The 18,179-nt window shown below is 42.1% G+C and overlaps 1 protein-coding gene across 2 annotated transcripts in view; it reads left to right on the forward strand.

Moving 5' to 3' along the window:
• Window positions 1-8,618, forward strand: part of LOC142788397 (uncharacterized) — a 192,884-nt gene extending 184,266 nt beyond the window's left edge. For both annotated transcript variants that reach the window (XR_012889344.1, XM_075884952.1), the window contains exon 3: window positions 8,448-8,618. The gene's annotated coding sequence lies outside the window, so the exon portion shown is untranslated. The remainder of the gene's footprint in view (window positions 1-8,447) is intronic.
• The last annotated feature ends 9,561 nt before the right edge of the window (window positions 8,619-18,179 follow it).

Here is an 18,179-nt window from a genome sequence, read left to right on the forward strand (position 1 = left end):
CTACTACTACTACTACTACTACTACTACTACTACTACTACTACTGCTGCTTATTTACTTATTTATTTTTATTTACAGAGTACCTACATTGCCGTATAGGCAATAGGTAGGGGGGGGATAAAAAACAGTCAGTACGAAGGAATTCGTAGCAAAATACAAAAAATACCACCGCCACATTTAACGCAACATAATAATGCATCATGAAATACATTTTCATACACACAGAACAAACACAACGCAAGAAGAATTTCACAGCATAGAAAAAAATAAATGATTGTTTGTTATATAACCAAGTCGTCACTTAAGCTGTTCCCCTCTCTTATTGTTTTTAGAAAGAATGATTGATTGATTGATTTGTGGGGTTTAACGTCCCCAAACAACCATATGATTATGAGAGACGCCGTAGTGGAGGACTCCGGAAATTTTGACCACCTGGGGTTCTTTAACGTGCACCCAAATCTGAGCACACGGGCCTACGACATTTCCGCCTCCATCGGAAATGCAGCCGCCGCAGCCGGTATATGAACCCGCGACCTACGGGTCAGCAGCCGAGTATCTTAGCCACTAGACCACCGCGGTGGGGCTTTGGAAAGAATGAGTGGAAAAAGTACTGGATCTGTATTTGAAGGTGGATATCTTTTTGCTAGTCACAGCGAGTGAATAACAACAACAACAAAACAACGACGACGACGACAATTATAAGACCATAATAATAATAATAATAATAATAATAATAATAATAATAATAATAATAGGTAAATTGGGAGTGATTTAGACCTCTAAACTCGGTTTGGTTGTGTTATATGACAATGGCTGCTGTTAAGCCATTCCAATCATTTCTTGTCCGTTATAAGAGAAAATACGCATAATGGTAAATGCATAATATCTCCTTTAGAGTTGCACTAGCCGTAACATCTATGGGTGTTTTCTGAGTTTCTATCGATATATACCACCAGCTATAACCAATAAATAATTTTTATAGAGTTGCAATGTGATCACACGTATTCACTGGAAACCAGTTATGCTTCTATTTAGATGTTTGTGTGCACAAATCAATCATTTTTCCTTCATGCACGGACACTTCTTTCTCAACTTATGTTTGTCCGTGTAGGCCTACTAACACCCTCTACCCTATACGAAGTACCATATGTCGTGTCCACCTCGATGTTGCTATAGGATGCTAAGCGGCTGACCCGATGGTCGCGTGTTCTATCCCAGCCTTGATGGTCGTATTTGAATGTAGGCAAAATGCTTGAGGCCTGTGTATACTGTGCAATGTTAACGTACAGTGTCAATTATTATGAAAGGGAACACGAGAGCGCGTTGCCTGCGCGCTCCGGCAGATGCTCGCAGCGCGTTCAAGTAGGAGCGAAAGCAACCATCGCCTCTTTTCGTATCATCTTGCGGTGAGTGAAACAAGCAGTCATTGATGTGCAACCCGCAGCCAGATTGCAGTGCGATTACGCAAGAGGCTGGTCATCACCTTGAAGGGGAGCGGGTTGGAATATCTTCCAAGGGGAGCGGGTTGGAATAGCGTCGTCCCGTGTACTTCTTCTCTGTTGTGTGTCGTTTTTTTTCGCGCCCCTTATCATCATGAACCAGCACCAACTCGCCCAACTTTTTACGTTACTGGAATATCTTGCCTCTGGTTTCATATCTGCGGTGAATGGTTACTTTTTTCGCCGCAAGATGACGCGTAAAGAGGCTGGGGTTGCTCTTGCTCCCCCTTGAAATCACTGCCAGAAGCTGCCAGAGTGCGCAGGCTACAGACTTCCTGTTCCCTTTCATAAAAATTGGCGCTGTACATTAAAGAACATTAAATGGTCGAAATTTCCGGAGACGTACGGCATCTCTCATCATCTTATTGCGATTTTTTGGACGTTGAACCCCAAATGTTATTACGCGGTACCATTTTGCATATTTCAGTTTCGGGATAAACCTTTCCGGGTGGGTCGGTTATAGCTTCTTTTGCGAAAACATTTTTTTAGAATCTTTTCGCGGCACTGCGGCACATTTTTCTAGACGACCCTTCTAGACTACCCTTCTAGAATCTTCTAGACGACCCTTCCTTGTGAGGGTATTGTAACAGAGTTGCTTGTATCAATTCAATGTTATCAGGTCTTATTAAATAGGCTTTTAATTTTGAGTAGAAATAGTAGTAGTTGTGTTACCTTGCCGAGCTTCACCTGGAGTGAGAGCACTCGCCTGCAAGGACACTCATTAGAAAATGAAAAAAAGGAAACGAGAAATAATATACTGAGTTATGCTTGTTTTTTACGCATGTATGTCTGAACATCCACGAAGGTTTGTCTGCATTCCATTTTTTCTCTACATTTTTACTGTGGCAGTTACCAAATCATAAAATGCCTCCAATTAGTGCAAGAGCAATGTTCTGTTAGCAATTATCGGTTGCAGTCCTTACAAAAGATCTCCGTATCTATGATGCTGCTCTATCAAGCGTTCGCAATGACTCCTGTTTACGACAGCGACATTCTAGGAACAAATCGCGACAGAATTCAGGCCACCAGGCAGGCCCTCCGCTTGCGCCGTGTTATTTTCCTGCGTCATTTTTTTTTATATTTCTTCTCTTTCTGTAAGGGTGTGCGTATGACTGCACTCACTAACACGTGTGTTTGCTAGTTACAGTAACAGCCGGACACTTTTTATGTCATGGGCTCCTTCATTCTTAGCCACACACCCCCAACTCATTTTAGAAATTATAGCAACACAGATCATCACTTACAGATACATCCCTTCATCATTCCAAAATGGCCAGGATTGTTTTGTTTTCAGAACAGTGCCACGTGTCGAAGACTTGGGAATTTTGGACCGCTGGAGTTCGCTGTCGAAATAATGTACCTATACGAACTCAGTTGGTTCAATGAATGCACACGTTTTCGTTTTGTAAATGCGTAGTCAATTTTATGTTGACGCAGCGAGGAGCACAGTATTTTCGTTCCAGTATCACGTAAAAAGAATCGATATAAACTAGTGTGAATAGAATATAAATGGAAAAGGAAAACTAGTGTTGGTAGTGGATCTCGTTGCGATGGGTAACGTTTTACCCGTAGAGCTGAACATGGACAGTTTTATCTTTAGTGCATAAAAATAATTGGCGTTACGTCATGTCGACTGTTTATAAGCATGCAGGAGGAATACGCAATTTTATTTGGTTTTACATTAGGCATCCGTGTATTGTGTAGTCCTTTATAATTAATTCATTTATAGAAGAAATCATCAATAGCAATTTACCACTGTTCCTCAAGAAAAATGTATATCACCGCTGCATATTACCGGTATTTAACTACGGAGCAGAAACCTGGAGGCTTAAGAAGTGGGTTCAACTTCATTTAAGCATGATGCAGTAAGCGACAAAAAATAAATAGTAAGTGCAACGTCAAGGAACAAAAAGAGAACAGAGTAGGTCGGTGAACAAATAAGAGTTATAGACCGCTCAGTCGAAACCAAATAAAAAGGCATAGCCAGGGTATCTAGCATGCAGGAAAGATAACCACTGGTTATGTAGAGTGATATATTTGATTCCAAGAGAGGGCAAATGCTCGGGGTGGGGGGGGGGGGAGCAGAAAGTTATGTGGACAAATAAGATTAACCCCCGAATGGAGAGATGTTACTTGACTCGTACTTGACTCGTTCTCTACTCAAGACAGTCTTGCCGCTCGCCATAAATCGTTCTCGAACTTGCGGATGACTTGAAGGCGACTTGGCTCGGTCGAAGTCAGGACAAGTTTCAAGTCAGCTGCGGGGCTAGCTTGAAAGCGGCTTCATGCGTTATTCCAACATGGCCACCTCTCGAATGGATGTCGAGCGGAGGGTGGCGGCTTTTGAGTTTGCTTGCCTCGCCATAAGCGTAGCATTTTCTGAGGCGCACTGCCTGCTGAAGATTCTTGGGCCCGCTTAACGTGACCGAGGAAATCAGATGGAGTTGTACGACAAGGAACAATTCCACGCTCGATACAAATTCACGAAGAACGCCGTGCGGCAGCTGCTGGGTATGTTGCCTCTCCGTGAAAGTGGGGACAACCGAGGACAGCCTTTGCCTCCAGTGTTACTGCTACTGATGGCTCTCGGGTTTTACGGCGCTGGCACATTCCAAACAGTCACCGGGAATCTCGTGCGCATTCCGTAGTCGACAGTTTGCCGTGCAGTAGGAAAAGTTACGCTACTCATCGCAAAGCACCTATGCGCAATACTGGTGCGATTTCCGCAGCCGGCAGCACTTTCTATACTTATGCGGGACTTTTATGAAGTGGCTGAGTTCCCTGGTGTTACAGGCTGTGTCGACTACACACACGTGCGTATTATTAGCTTCGGTGGTGACAACGCCGAAGTGTTCCGCAACCGCAAAGGCCATATCTGTTTTTTTTTCTTAAACACGATGACAATTTCCGCCTCTTTCAGTACAAAATTGACTCAGCACTGTTTCTGTATGCACCGTCTATCCTTTAGTCCCGTCTAGGGCACTCTTTCTCACTCAGAAAGGCATCGCTTGTAGCACAACGCTACGAAAAATTCCGCACATATAAAAAAAGAGGTGACCGTATCACGGGGTTTTTTATCCGCTTCACCATCATGCAGCGAGACACTGCTGCACCCCGCGAAACAGAATTCTGCTTAGGGCAATGTCCTGACACCCACTTTTTCTCTTGTTTACCAAGCTCAACGAAAGGATACGAATCACATTTGTTCCCAGAACTTGTTTTTTTTTTGCATATATAGCTGCGACCTAGCCCATTACAGGCATGCACACAGGCGAACAGAAAGGCAAATACCATGAAAATTGCGTCATCTCGTGAACCAGGTCAGCACAAATACATGCCATGGCGTTCGATTGAAAAAAAAAAAACGACGGAAGAACCAAACGCGATGCTTGTTTCGCCTCCAAACAAGCAACCATGGAGAAACGCCCCGCATTTGGGTGGCCACTAAAACCAGCGAGCAACGAACGCTTTACAGAAGCAACACTGCGCATCGCTGTGGCGGCAGGCATCACGTGCCCCTCGTTAGCTGTAAAATGGCAGGAATATGCTTGTGGCCCTTTGTTTTTATAGTTATTTTAAAACGTATGGTCTTTTTTTGATTTAATGCATGCCTTCGCGAACAACTTCATTATTACCCTCGTTAGCAGGCGAGCAGCGAGTTTCTGCTTTGAAGCTCGTTCTTGATTTGACCAAGAAAGACAGCCTGAGCATCTATGAAACGCGAAGGCTGACTTGGGCGTTTTCAAGTCCGCTGCTTGCTTCACGCCGACTTGCTCAAGTTAAGTTGAAGTCGCGAGCCAAGTAACAACTCTGTATTCGGGGGTAAGAAGTCTCTGGGCATAACGCGGCCGCGCTGCAAGCACAGGATCGGTTTCATTTAAGAAAGGTGAGAAAGGCCCTTCTCTTCTGTGAGGCAGTTCAGTTTAGGATGATCGTGGGGTTTCCTGCGGCTAATAAGGATGATAATAATACGGTAAATATATTGAAACCGTATGCATATGACGTACAGGAGGGCACGAAACGAAAGTAAAAAGTGAGTATTTGCTATTATTTGCTTGACTTTGAACTAATGGCGAAATGAACCTATTGTCACAGGCAACATGCAAAACTTGCATAGAGCATTGTACAAAAGAGAAGCTTCATGACTTAAAAAAAAACATTATTGCAATACGCTCAGCGTAGGATATGCGTTCCAGTGGTCGTGCGATCCGCCTTCCACAGGGCCGTTCCAGGCACTGACGAACACGAGAAAGCGAGACACCGTAGCGATGTCATTGGACAACGGCGTTGTAAAAAATGCTTGAGTGAAAAAGTGCGTACTGAGTGCCACGGAAAGATTTTTCTTTCGTAATTTTGTGCTTGTTTTACTTAAAACATCGGTATTGTTCTTCCTTTCTTCAGTATTTCATCTCATGTTTATGTGCCCTCATTTTCAAAGTGAGTATACAGATTTCCACGAGCGCTTCGTACCTAAGCCAGCCTTATGGATTAGTTAAAATATGCTACGTTTCTTAGGTAGTTTTCGCATCACGGATTCTGTAGTGACAAGGGTGGAAGTTGTGCTGTCAGAGTTGGTGCCAGACATAACTGGATGTTTAATATTTCAGGAGAGTTAGCTATAAAGCAGAGCGCGTTTAACTGTACTATCTTTCTTCAGAATCAGAGAAACAGGAAGTTGATTGTGAGACAAGCACGATAGTGTTTTTACCATGGCGAGCGAGAAAAGCTCACGTTCATTGGGGGCAGAAAACTTGAGGCAGAAGTAAGCAAGGCAATGCAATCTTATTTCTATCAGTCGTGGGAAGGGCGCCACTCCAGCTAGTTTCCTCGTCAGTCATGGCGTGCGCTCGTATGCAATCGCTGAGAGTAATTTATAATAGTTACAACACGCCTCGAAGACATGACGCGTTATCTGATGCATGCACAAGTACAAAGTAAAAACACTAACAACTAGGGATTCACAAAAACACACAACGTTTTGTAATTATGCTTATACATACGTGTATACCACTTTACTATAGAATGTTAGCAGGAGCGAACATTACAAAATGAAATGATAGAAAAAGCAGGTGGCTGGTATGTTTATGGTGAGTGGTTCTTGACAGAAGCAACAAATTCAAGTGCCATGCGCATGATAAATATCAGGTGTTTTAGAAAGAAACAGCAAAACAGAAATGGTAAGCAAGCAAGGCAATGTGATCTGAGACAAAATCAAGCGACCAAATTTGCAGACGTATGACTTCACAGGCTGAAAATGCCTGGCATGCATGGTAATGTTGCTGGAAAAAAATTAGGGAGAGTAGTCGGGTTTATGATTAAATTATAATTACTCGTGTTAATTGGAAAATGATCAAGTATTTCATGAGTAGTCTGACCGTATGGTATACGTGTGATGTCCTACCAAATAGTCCCTCAAAATAGAAGCACGTGGTCAGCACACCTCGTTACACAATCATAGGCTACAAAATAACTACAATAAAAATAAAGTTAAATTTCAACCATATAGAGTGCCGCAGCTTTTCCGTAGATTACTGCTAATCGGCACATCATCGTGCACATAATTAAAATGATAATTTCTTGTTTGTGGTGCGGCCTTTTTTCAGTGCGAAACCATTCTGAGTGAACCATGCACACTTATATTGTTTCTGTATATCTAACGATCTATCCGCTAACGTCTGAGCACTGTCGCAGTCGTCCCCTTAACTTGGTATGTACCAAAATTGGCATAAGAGAACGTGACTCTAGGAGAATTACGATTTTCAGGTTATAACATGAAAAATGTTCCTTGCTTGCCACGTACGTCAAGCCTTTTTCACCATGTCACATGTAGCACATGCCTGCATGCCATCGACCACGGTAAGCAGGTACGTGCGACATACAATTCAAAGTCTATATATCTAACCAAAAACAGTGAAAATGCACGTTAATCTTACCGGGACAGCATTCATTATTATAGCAGAAAATTCTTTGCCGGCGTCGGAACAGGTTACGAGGAGGGAAAAAATCCCAAGGAGCAAATGAAAAAAAAATCACGGCTCAAACTGGAGTCTCTCTGAAGCATTCCGCATATGATTCCAGTACTCTCATCTATATATGCATTTCCCATCTCTGTGTGCGGGTGTGTTGGTAACGTATATTATAAATGTGCACTCCGTAATACAAAATATATAAGAAAGAGGCAGCGATAGAAAGCTCTCTGTTGAAATATATCTATTTCTGATGGCGTGCGTAGCCTCTAGCAGGCCGCTCACAGCAGGACAGTATTTGCTGGATCGAATGCACCCAGGAAATGGGCTGTCTGAAATAAAAGAAGCAATGAAATACACGGAGAAGATTGTATTGTTCATGATCACATTTAGGGGACACTAAAGAGAAACGATGATTTGGTTCAACGTGATAGACTGCAGATTGAGAACTCTATTACCCTAAGTTTTATTGGAATCAGTTCACTATTAGTGAAGAAAATCAAGATTGAAGTTTAATTTTAAAAATCTCATAATGTTGTTTTTGTATTTTTGCGACGCTGGCTCACTGAACTTTTCTGAAACATGGTGTGCTAAGTCTATGGCGCCGACAGATGAGAATGTTCTTCAAGTTTATTTATTATGAGTTACGTAAGATCCAGTCGACGCATTCAAAATTTATGACGTTATGGTGTTTCTTGCGGATGTGTCGAGGTGGCGTCCCCATATTCTTTTTGCGCGTTGTCCCACGTATCAATTGAAATGCAGCCGTAAGAGTAATGTTTTGGTGATTGTAGAATTGTACTTTCTTCACTGTTTAGTGTCCCTTTAAAGGCCCCCTAAACCACTTTCGATCATTTTTAATGAGTGAACTGCCCGCATGCATTGAGTTCACTGCACCGTCAAAGTGAACAAAGCCAAACGCGGCGGTGCTACGAGCTGTGGATGCCCCGAAAATTTTAAGAAGCAATATTTGCTCCTCTCAGGGTCTTTCTGCAATCTTCAGCCCCTAATTGTTCACCCTGATGTCAGCATATATCGCCTGCTCGCCATCCGATCCCTGTTTGTCTCCTCTTCCTCCTTGTACGGTGAAGAGCAGCCAGGAGAAGACAAGAGCGAAGGGAAGAGCCGAACGACCGAGAGCTTCTTTTGGATCATCAAACGTGAGTAACTGTGATGTTATGGCACCGTATCGAAAAAAAAACTAACACGGCTACATGTTCGTTGTAGAATCATGCGCAACTGAACAACAGAACTGAATTTTGGCCTCTAGGTAGTTTAGGAACCATAGAACACCTGTTTCGACAACATGCACAAAAATAATGAATCTGTAAAAATTCAGTATAAATATATTGATCCACATAATAGAGGTTGGCACACTGATTTACGACTGAAAGATAATTGCACTCCCACCAACCCGTGAAATACAATTTCAGTCAACCCAGACGAATCCATTCGGCAGAACAAAATCTAGGCAAGTATGTCGAAAGATGTAACTTTACTTTCATCACTTGCATTATCATTGTTTCCGTTCCTTGCACGATGAATCTGACCTGTCTTACTGTGGAACAAAGATGAAACGCACGTAAATAGTGAAGACGCATCCATCAATAGTCTAGTACATTTGTTCCGCCGTTGGCGTCATAAATTCGCATTGGGACGAGCTCAATGTCACTGTGAAGCGAGTTATCCACACAATGCCATCTCAAGTTTATCAAGATCCCTCGAGGCTTTGTTGGTTGAGAATAGCACGTACAGTTACGATTAAAATTTTTGAGAGCATAGTAGCCATGAACGGTTTTGTTTGTTTGCGTAGTTTGTGCATGATTGGTCAAGTGAGGTTGTAATTCAAGCAGTGTAGCCTGCTTGCTTCAGTTCGACAAATGCACTCTATTTAAGAAATGGAACATTAGGGGTGTGTGCCTTCAAAATTTTAAAGTTTTTTATTGATGTTATATTGAAACTTCTGTTGTTCGTCCCCGTAACCACCACCGTGTTCACAAGAAGATGAACTTGTCACTTCAAGTCGCCTCAGTAAGTCTTATGCGAATAAGCCTCAGTCGTTTACTGTATTTCGCTTCGTCTCTTGATTCGTGTCCAGAAATATTTTCTGTATGGACCCAGAAGTGGCCCATGCGGCAACAGCGTGTTAGCTTAAGACGCTGTCTAGCCTCTAGAAACGCGCGCACCTGACCTCGGCCTGATCGATAGTTATCCAAGGAAAGCCGCATCGACAACGCAGGGCCGATTCACTTCTACCCTTGTCAAGTTTGCTTGTTGTTATAGCGGATGCGGCTAGCCTAAATATTGATTACCCCTCGAGATCGTTTGCATTGGGTTAATCCGAAGAACGCTATAAAAAGCCAGCTACACTGGTGGTCTACGTATTCGTCTTGTGGCGACGTGAAAAAGAAGTGGCGATGCGCACAGAGCATGCATGCTCCGGGGCTGCGCCGCTCACTACTTGCACGTGCTGCATTTTACAGCAGCGGCTCGAAAAGGACCCCGAAAATAGGCGCGTATTGCTGTATTATGCATAATGCTGACTCTTCAGAAAACGTTACGTGTCTTTGTACAAATTTAGCGTTAAATAGAAACGTCCGGGATTTTCGCAGATGGCGGCTACGGGATTTCGAAGACGTCTGATAATGGAGCATCTGGTGAGATTCCATGTTTAGCTTTTAATTCTGTGAAATTATATTATGCTAAAGGTATTATGTAGCCGTGGCATTTTTCGTTAAGCTGTGTGGGATACCTGGCAGGAAAGAAAAAATATATAACAGACAATAAAAGTCTGTGCAGCTATAAACAGTAGTAACATGTGGCCTAGCATTGTTTTCTTAACGATAAACACAAACAAGGAGCGGGCTTTATACTGAACAGTGATCGTTGTTTTAGTTATTTGTTTGAAACCTTGTTGCATAGACCTTCTTTTTTTATTTTTGCTCACATAAGAAAATGTAGCACCCAGATGATGCATGTAAACCAACAAAATAGTTATTCACATCAATTCGCACGTATTGGGAATACACAATAATTTGTGTTTGTGGCCGTAAAATTAAGAGTTATGAATAAATGAAAACAAGTGCACTTAATTTGATTGCAGAAGATTAACATCCTAAAACGACAATATGATTACTAGAGACACCACAAGTGGAAGTTTCGGAAATTTCGACCACCTGAGGTTCTATAACATGCATGTACAAGTACTCAAACCTTGTGCATTTTCACCTCCATCAAAAATGCGACTTGTGTTGTCGGAATCGACAAAATGTATTCAAAGAGAGCAATGCACCAGCTCTGTAACGTTGCAATAGGAGATATGCCGAGCAAATAAATTCACAGTAAACTGAGAAAATTATTAGAATGTAATTACACACTGAGAGTCGAAGTGGCTATTAAAGAACAAAAATAAACTGGTGTAGAAACATTGACGTATGAAAACTTTCTTATTAAAACCAGCAATCCTAGAATCTCTCTTATGATGAAACAACAACTGCAGACCTCAAAGTAGAAATACTTAGGAGATATTATCTAAGTTTAGAAAAGAATAGATAGGTTTAAGAAAAAATTAGAACCTTGTCTGCTAAATATGGCACTAGAGAAGCCCAAAAAAAAGCAATCACAAATTATGAACTATTGCATCTGTTCAGTTATCTTTTGTTATTCATATCACGCGAAACCTATATTGTATTGTTAATCAAAGATTGTTACCTATATTTTAAACCTTTTTGTTAAATATACGTGTTAAACCTATAATATCAAATCTATTGAACAATGTCACCCAAACCCACTGCTAAGCATTTCGCTTCAGCTATATACTCCCATAATCCAAAAACACTGCAATGAAGATAGATTTTCACCCCAATTTCAAATATATTGAGAATAATCCAAGTTTTTGCTGCACAGATGGTTCTGATGTTATCACGTGACATCTTGTGATAAGTATTTGTGCAATGACGCTGACTCATCTTTGATACGGCACAAAAAATACAGTTGCAGATGTTTTTTAAAGTAGCGTAGTCCAGCGGACATGAATTTCACAAAGGAATTGCAGGTTAGTACGATTGAAAAAAAATTAAACCTCTGGAGTTGTCTCAATGCCGCATCGCGAGAGAATTCCCCCTGCCCATGATATGTTGATATACCGTGCTCCAAAGTTCTGTTATTCTTTTATCTACTTGCTATCTATCCTCTGTCATACTTTGTGCCTAATAACCGCAGAGTGCTACAAAATGACGACAGATGGCAGGAAAGACAAATGAAGCGAATCGTTACAAAAGTTCCATGTCCCCGGAATTTCTTTTCTCAACAACGCTTTCCATTGTCAGCAAGTTCAGAAAAGTATATATGTTGAGTTATCACTATGGAAGGGTCCAAAGGAGAGAAGCTCATTCATTTCTTTCTGACAACGCTAGACACGGCTCCTCCCACCAGAGTGCAGATAAGGATCGCTAATTTGTGGCTGGTCGATGCATTGTTGATGACAGCCATTCCAGTGGTTTCGACTCATCAATTCTGGCTTCATCGTGTGATAGTTTAGGTCTCTTTGCAACGTGATCAAAGCATTAACGTTTGACGAGGTTCACTTTTTGATGTAATAGGTTGCAAGAGTTTACAGCGACTTATAGAACACAGCTGCTTTCATGCAAGTAGATGTTCTCGTTTTCACTTATTCATTCTAGTACTCTGCGTACTTAAATTTTTCTTAAGCCATTACGATCACAATAGTGAGCAAGTACTTCCTGTCACGCCCTCTTTACGGGAGCTCTTTGATTCCCACTGCGTAAAGTTTTAAAGGAAGACAGACATGCACGAGAAACTGTACATAATGACACCATGTACCACCCAAGATTGCCGCTTTGTGACGCTGTGTGAGGGCTCCCCCATATTTCACTCCCGCGCAGAGACAGAGAGGTGAAGTATGATAAAAAGCAGGAAGTTTAACCAGAAAGCAAGTGTTTGGTTTTCAAACCTGCACTGAGAAATGGGGAAGAGAGATAGAAAAGTAAACAAAATGAAATGAGACAGTAGCATTCTGGCAGAGTTGCATAACGGCTATGTTAAACTGGTGAACATTCCCGCTTTTCCTCTCTCCTAATTCCTTGCTTCACCAAGTAAAACATGACCATAAATTTAACTGGCATGGCTTAATGACATGGCCTCCTTGGCCACCCTTAGCTTGACTTCGGCTTCTTTCCAATTCCGTCCAATGGTAACCGTGGTCTACCTCATAATTATAATTTACTATTTTCACCTAGCTAAAGTAATAACGTATGCAGCCGGTAGACTGCTATTGAATCAGTCATGGCAGCTTGCCATCACTGAACGCTTCCGAAAGACCACGAGAAAAATTGTTAAAAATATATTGAACTGTCATATGACTAAAAGGCTCACCCAGCGAAGATATAAACTGTCCGATGGAATAAATGAAAGAAATAGAATTTTAGTCAAATATGAGCAGGTCACAACAGAATAGTCTTAGCCGGAAGAAACAACAGACTTCGTTTCACCAAACATTTGTGCAGCCTTATTGTTGGGAGACGGATCAAGACCATAGTTTTTGACATTGAATCCAAAAAGAAAGCATGAAAGACGGCTTTGTAAACGTATGGGAAGTGACTTCAGAATAGTCTAGTAGAGACTCGAGCGCAAAAAGATGAGACACGAGAAGACAAGACGAGGAAGCGAGCGCTGACAACCTACGGGTTTTATTCGGAGATAACATGAAAAAATATATCTCAATTCTTGTCTTCTTGTTTCTCTTCCTATTAATGCTGAACTCACTCTGTTGCGAACAATGAGCCAACTCGCCTAGCAAAACATTTTTGAAGTGACTCTAGACGTGTTTTGTGTATATTTTCTGGCCCACGACTGATGGAATCAAGTTGTTGAAGTAGTTTAATGTTCAATACATTTCGTTTAGACTTCTCTATAAGCAAAACAAAAGTACTGCTAAAATCATGGGCATTTAAACGAAAGGAGCTTAAGGGTCTTGTTAAACAACGATCACTGCGGGAGCATGATGTAAAACAGAAATGCGGCGAGGCTTGAGAAGTGCTGACAGCGTAAATACCCAGCCCGAGTATCGTAGTAAGGTCTCTCGGTCTTGTAGCACGGACAAAAGAGACCTCTAAAACACACAAAGAACGCATGTTTGCTGTGCCTAACTTAATTATAAGGCGTGGGTGCTTCATTACTACATACTCTGTAAATACCCCAAACGCTCTAGAGTGTGGAAGTTCACTACTAAAACTGCAGTTTACTGCAGATTTTAGACAAAGTAAGTAACAATGCAACATCAAATTATAACTTGAATTCGTACGGGCGTATACTAAAACAAAACAAAAAAAAAACTCGCGGAGTTATCTATGCACTCATACAACGCTACTGGAAGTCAAAAGCCATTTCGTTCTTCTCAGTCAATATATTGATCCTTCCCTGGGCTTTTCCGGAAGCACTTTACGCCTATTGTGGTTATGGGCTGCCTCTGTGATCGGCCTTTCTTTGATAAAGCTATTAAGTGTTTTATCATCATGACAACCGCACCACGATGCTATAATGACGTCATACGATAACTTCGTCATGTGATGACTGATGACGCGTTCGAATAACGCGTTCGATGCTCGAAAGTCGCAGGCTCGCTTCCTGCTCACGGCAAGCTATCTTTTCACCCACTTTTCTTTCTTCGCTTTTACGTTAGAATTAGTCTAATAGCTTTCCTTTACATTCTTTGGCAGTATTGTCTGTAAGATCGCATTAATATTGCGTCAAAACATGGAAAAACGAGCCCTTAAGTATACACTTCTTTCGCTTATTCATTAACGAGGGTCTCGTACTGGCAGACTTGGTGCCGTTAGGTTGTATACGAGGGATTGCTAGTCAGCTGCCAGCTCATAATGAGTTCACGTGCTACGTGACGCCAAACAGGCTCATAAAGAGTGTGCCACACTCGCCGCCATGGCAACAGGTGGTGCTGACTGACACTCCCACGTTTAAATCCACATATGAACCCAATAAAGTGGCTGGGGGGATAGCCACCGTGGTAGCTCAGTGGTAGAAAATCGAACGCGTTATTCGAAGGTCGCAGGTTCGGTTCCTGCTCACGGCAAGCTATCTTTTCACCCACTTTTGTTGCTTCGCATTTACGTTACAATTGGTCTAATAACTTACCCTTTACATTCCTTGGCATAATTTCTGTTAGATCTCATATATATATACTTGTTGTGTATATTTAAGTATGCTGTTTTTCTCGGTAGAACTATGCTATTATGAAAATGTTATGCACTTAGAGACTTTTCACGTGATGACAAGTTAACAATGTTTGGCGGAAAGCACAAACAGCACATAAGCTATTTAAGCAAGCTTCCCACTTGTTGTTGTTTTCTCGTTTAATAGAGAAAAATAGAATCTGCCCTAATTATCTTTTATGTCACAGGAATCTGGTGTCAAACTAGTGGTAAATGGAATAACAAGGCTTTGTACAGAAAGAGCCTTGTAAACAAACTCGCTTCTTTCAAAGTTGAAAGTTAGGTACTTCATATCTTAGAAGTAAATAAGGGGCGATGCTGTGCAGCCGCTGCACTAAAATAAGTATGTGAACATTCACACTAAGTGCCAGCTACGGAGCAAGAAATATACAACATAGATATCTTTGTTGGATGATAGAAGGAAATTTGTAGGCGGCGAACCAAGAAAAAGTCGAAACTTCATGCAGGTTTAACCAGTGACTGGAAGCTGAGAGTGGGAGCCATGTACTGGACGTCTTGCCTTGTAGGGCTGAGAGACGTATCAATCAACGTCAAACTTTCAACTCGCAATGCACGAAACCGGAAGATGATAAAAAAATTTTCTTCTCATTGCCATCACGGCTACATCCTCCTACTAATTAGAAACGTCCACATGACCTCCTAGTTGCACTAATTCCATGCAGTTCGCTGTGAGCTACACATCTGCCTAGATTAAGACAAAGGGTTGAAGATGGAGAGAAATAAAGAAAGTTAGGGTGATTAAGCAGGTTGTACTCTGTTTGCAACTCTTCATGAGGCAGGAGAAAAGGGGAAAAAGAATGGAGAAACCAATGAGGAAAGGGAGAATAAGTAATATATACACACACACATATCAGCGTTCACTGCGCTCATCCGGACCGTCACAACCCAGAAATATTTTAAAACGGTTACTCCATAGTTGTCTTAGAACGATATCAACATTTACGCAGGGCGATGCACCTGCTTCATCTGATGAATAAATCTGCCAATCTCACCCATCATTCAGGTCGTAGATATATGTATGGTGCGAGGAATAAGTACGAGGGATCAGGTCAATTCCGCGAGCTCTCGCATAGTTAGGTTAATGTTTGGTCAAACTTTGTTAGCATGACACCCACTCATTTAAGAGCATACATCTTCAATGAAAAAATAAGGATTTCATCTATGCCGACGGTTCTGCTTGCTTTCGGCTGTTAGCTTTTCTTGTTCATTGTTGCACGCCTTTAAACTGACCCCAAGCCTGGACAGCTCAGTAACGTAATTCTGCAGCTGGCACTTACAAAGAATAAATTACAAACGCCTAAATGTGAGACTGATTCCTCAAAACAGTTTTCAAAAGCCCTTTTATACCGACGTGTCGTTTATTGAGCCCACAAATGTATTTCTGAAGTTATAGACTGACTATTCACTCCGCTATTCTCATCATCTTACGTGCAGCTATCAAAATATAATCACACACTTTCTAGTAATTGGTGCTATTTGAGATAAAGCTTTCTTGTCACCGATTTATAATGAAATCTTGTATGACTGATTTCACCCCATGTCCACAAGCCTGTCGCACATACGTCCTCCAATGTCCACCCTTCAACTTCAACTCATACATATGTATAAGGTGGTGAATCGAAAGCATGCCTGGTTTCCCTGCGTGTAATTTCTTTTCATTTCTTCGTTCTACAGCGAAATCCGTCTATGGCTAGTAGAAACGAAAAACCTTCCCGCAACGGTGTCAAAAGAGGCCTCCAATGACTGCGGCATGAGTTACACCGTTCGAAACGTCGTATACTCATATTCCATGCTCACGTGCTGCGTCATTGGCTGCGTTGTGTGTTCACTTGCGATGTCAAACGCCACTGACTTAGCTCCCGATGTCAAACACCCGCAATAACGCGTCGTTGCGGTGTCAATGTGATGAATGCGGGAGCCCGGTTAATAGGGTGAACGCCCGCTGTCGGTGGGAGTTTCTCAAGTGGCACTTTGATTTTGGCTGCGACGTCAGTGACCACCTGTGGTTCGAGAACAACCACTGTGATTAACGCATTGCGAAACGCATTCAACCGCTCATTACACTCTTACATCACAATGATCATGCGAGGCACAATGTGCGGCTTGTGAAATAAACACTGCAGTAAACCCAAGCCAAACGCGTGTCTAAACTCCTTAAGAGGCGCGAACATGTAACCAACAACTGTGAAAGGCTTCAGTGAAGCGTTGAACCCACTGCTTAACACCGGGGCAGAACGATTCAACTTTTTCTGGTTAACCATTGTACAGAGTGCTTGGGTGATGATTTTTCGTTGTTGAAGGTTACGTTATTTTTGTTGAAGGTCGCGTTCGCATAAGGTAGATGAGGCTTTTGGAATAAACCTCTGCAGCTACACACGGGACATGGTTACACACGTGTCACCCACCACCTCAGATAGAACTGTTCTAGCCTGCTGCTCTACGCAAAAAGCCGAGTTCTGCTCATTTTAGTGGAACGTAATTCTGATGCTCAAATGTGCATAAACGCCATGCTTACTGGGCAGATGAATATGCTTTCCTTTACCATCTCTGCACCAAAAGGAAAATAACATCATCATACTCTTATATGAAGCTGGCATAACAGTGTGACTAGAAAATGTGGGCGTTTTGCTTGGGCGCCACTCAATCAGCTACGCGCTAGCGTTTTCAATGCGAGTAGCCGAGAACTAATATTAGTCGCGTTAGTCTCTGGGGCAGGCCCGTAGACAGGTGAGGGGGGAGGCCCAAGGAGTCTGGGTGTCTCTACCGAAATGCGGGGGAGGGGTGGTAATTAGAACAAACGTTTGACGACTTGGAGTATGATGCACTCTAAATGGAGACCAATACGCTTGGGAGAGCAGTACGCTTTCCCAGCTTTATTCAGTGTTTATGAAGATGAGTGTTTTTCAAGGCCTTCAAAATGTGCACCCCTCGCCCCGCCCCCTCCGAAAAAAATTCTTGGCTATGGGCCTGGCCCTGAGGCTTGACGGCTTGAGAAGAGGAAAAATTTGTTCTTTAGCCATATCTTCAACGGGTAACGAGGGCTTTGGTGGCACCTTTTCAATAAGCACGTAGCCTTTTTTACGGCAGTGCAGTTCATTTACTCTCACAGTACCTCTACTTACTTCTGCGTAAAAAAATCACATAGCCTTCTGCCAATGTGATTGTTCAGAAATCATTGTGTATCCTGTATTTACCACTGCTTTGACGTAGCAATTATTTAAGTAGAAGGAAGAGAAGTATTTTATTTTGGTCTACTCTCAAGCTACAAATTCGCTGGCATTTAGAATAAAGTTATTACCGCCCCCATGAAGAAGTCTTCTCAACTTATTCTTGGTTGATGCCCCCTGGTAGGGCTCCACTGGTTGCCATTGCTCACAGGACTTGGCCTAAGTCGCTAGATGGCTTCATTATTTCAGTTGCACAGCAGCAGTGACATCTTAGAATGTT

This window comes from Rhipicephalus microplus, chromosome 2 (genome assembly GCF_043290135.1).
Source record: "Rhipicephalus microplus isolate Deutch F79 chromosome 2, USDA_Rmic, whole genome shotgun sequence".
Classification (NCBI taxonomy): Eukaryota; Metazoa; Arthropoda; class Arachnida; order Ixodida; family Ixodidae; genus Rhipicephalus; species Rhipicephalus microplus.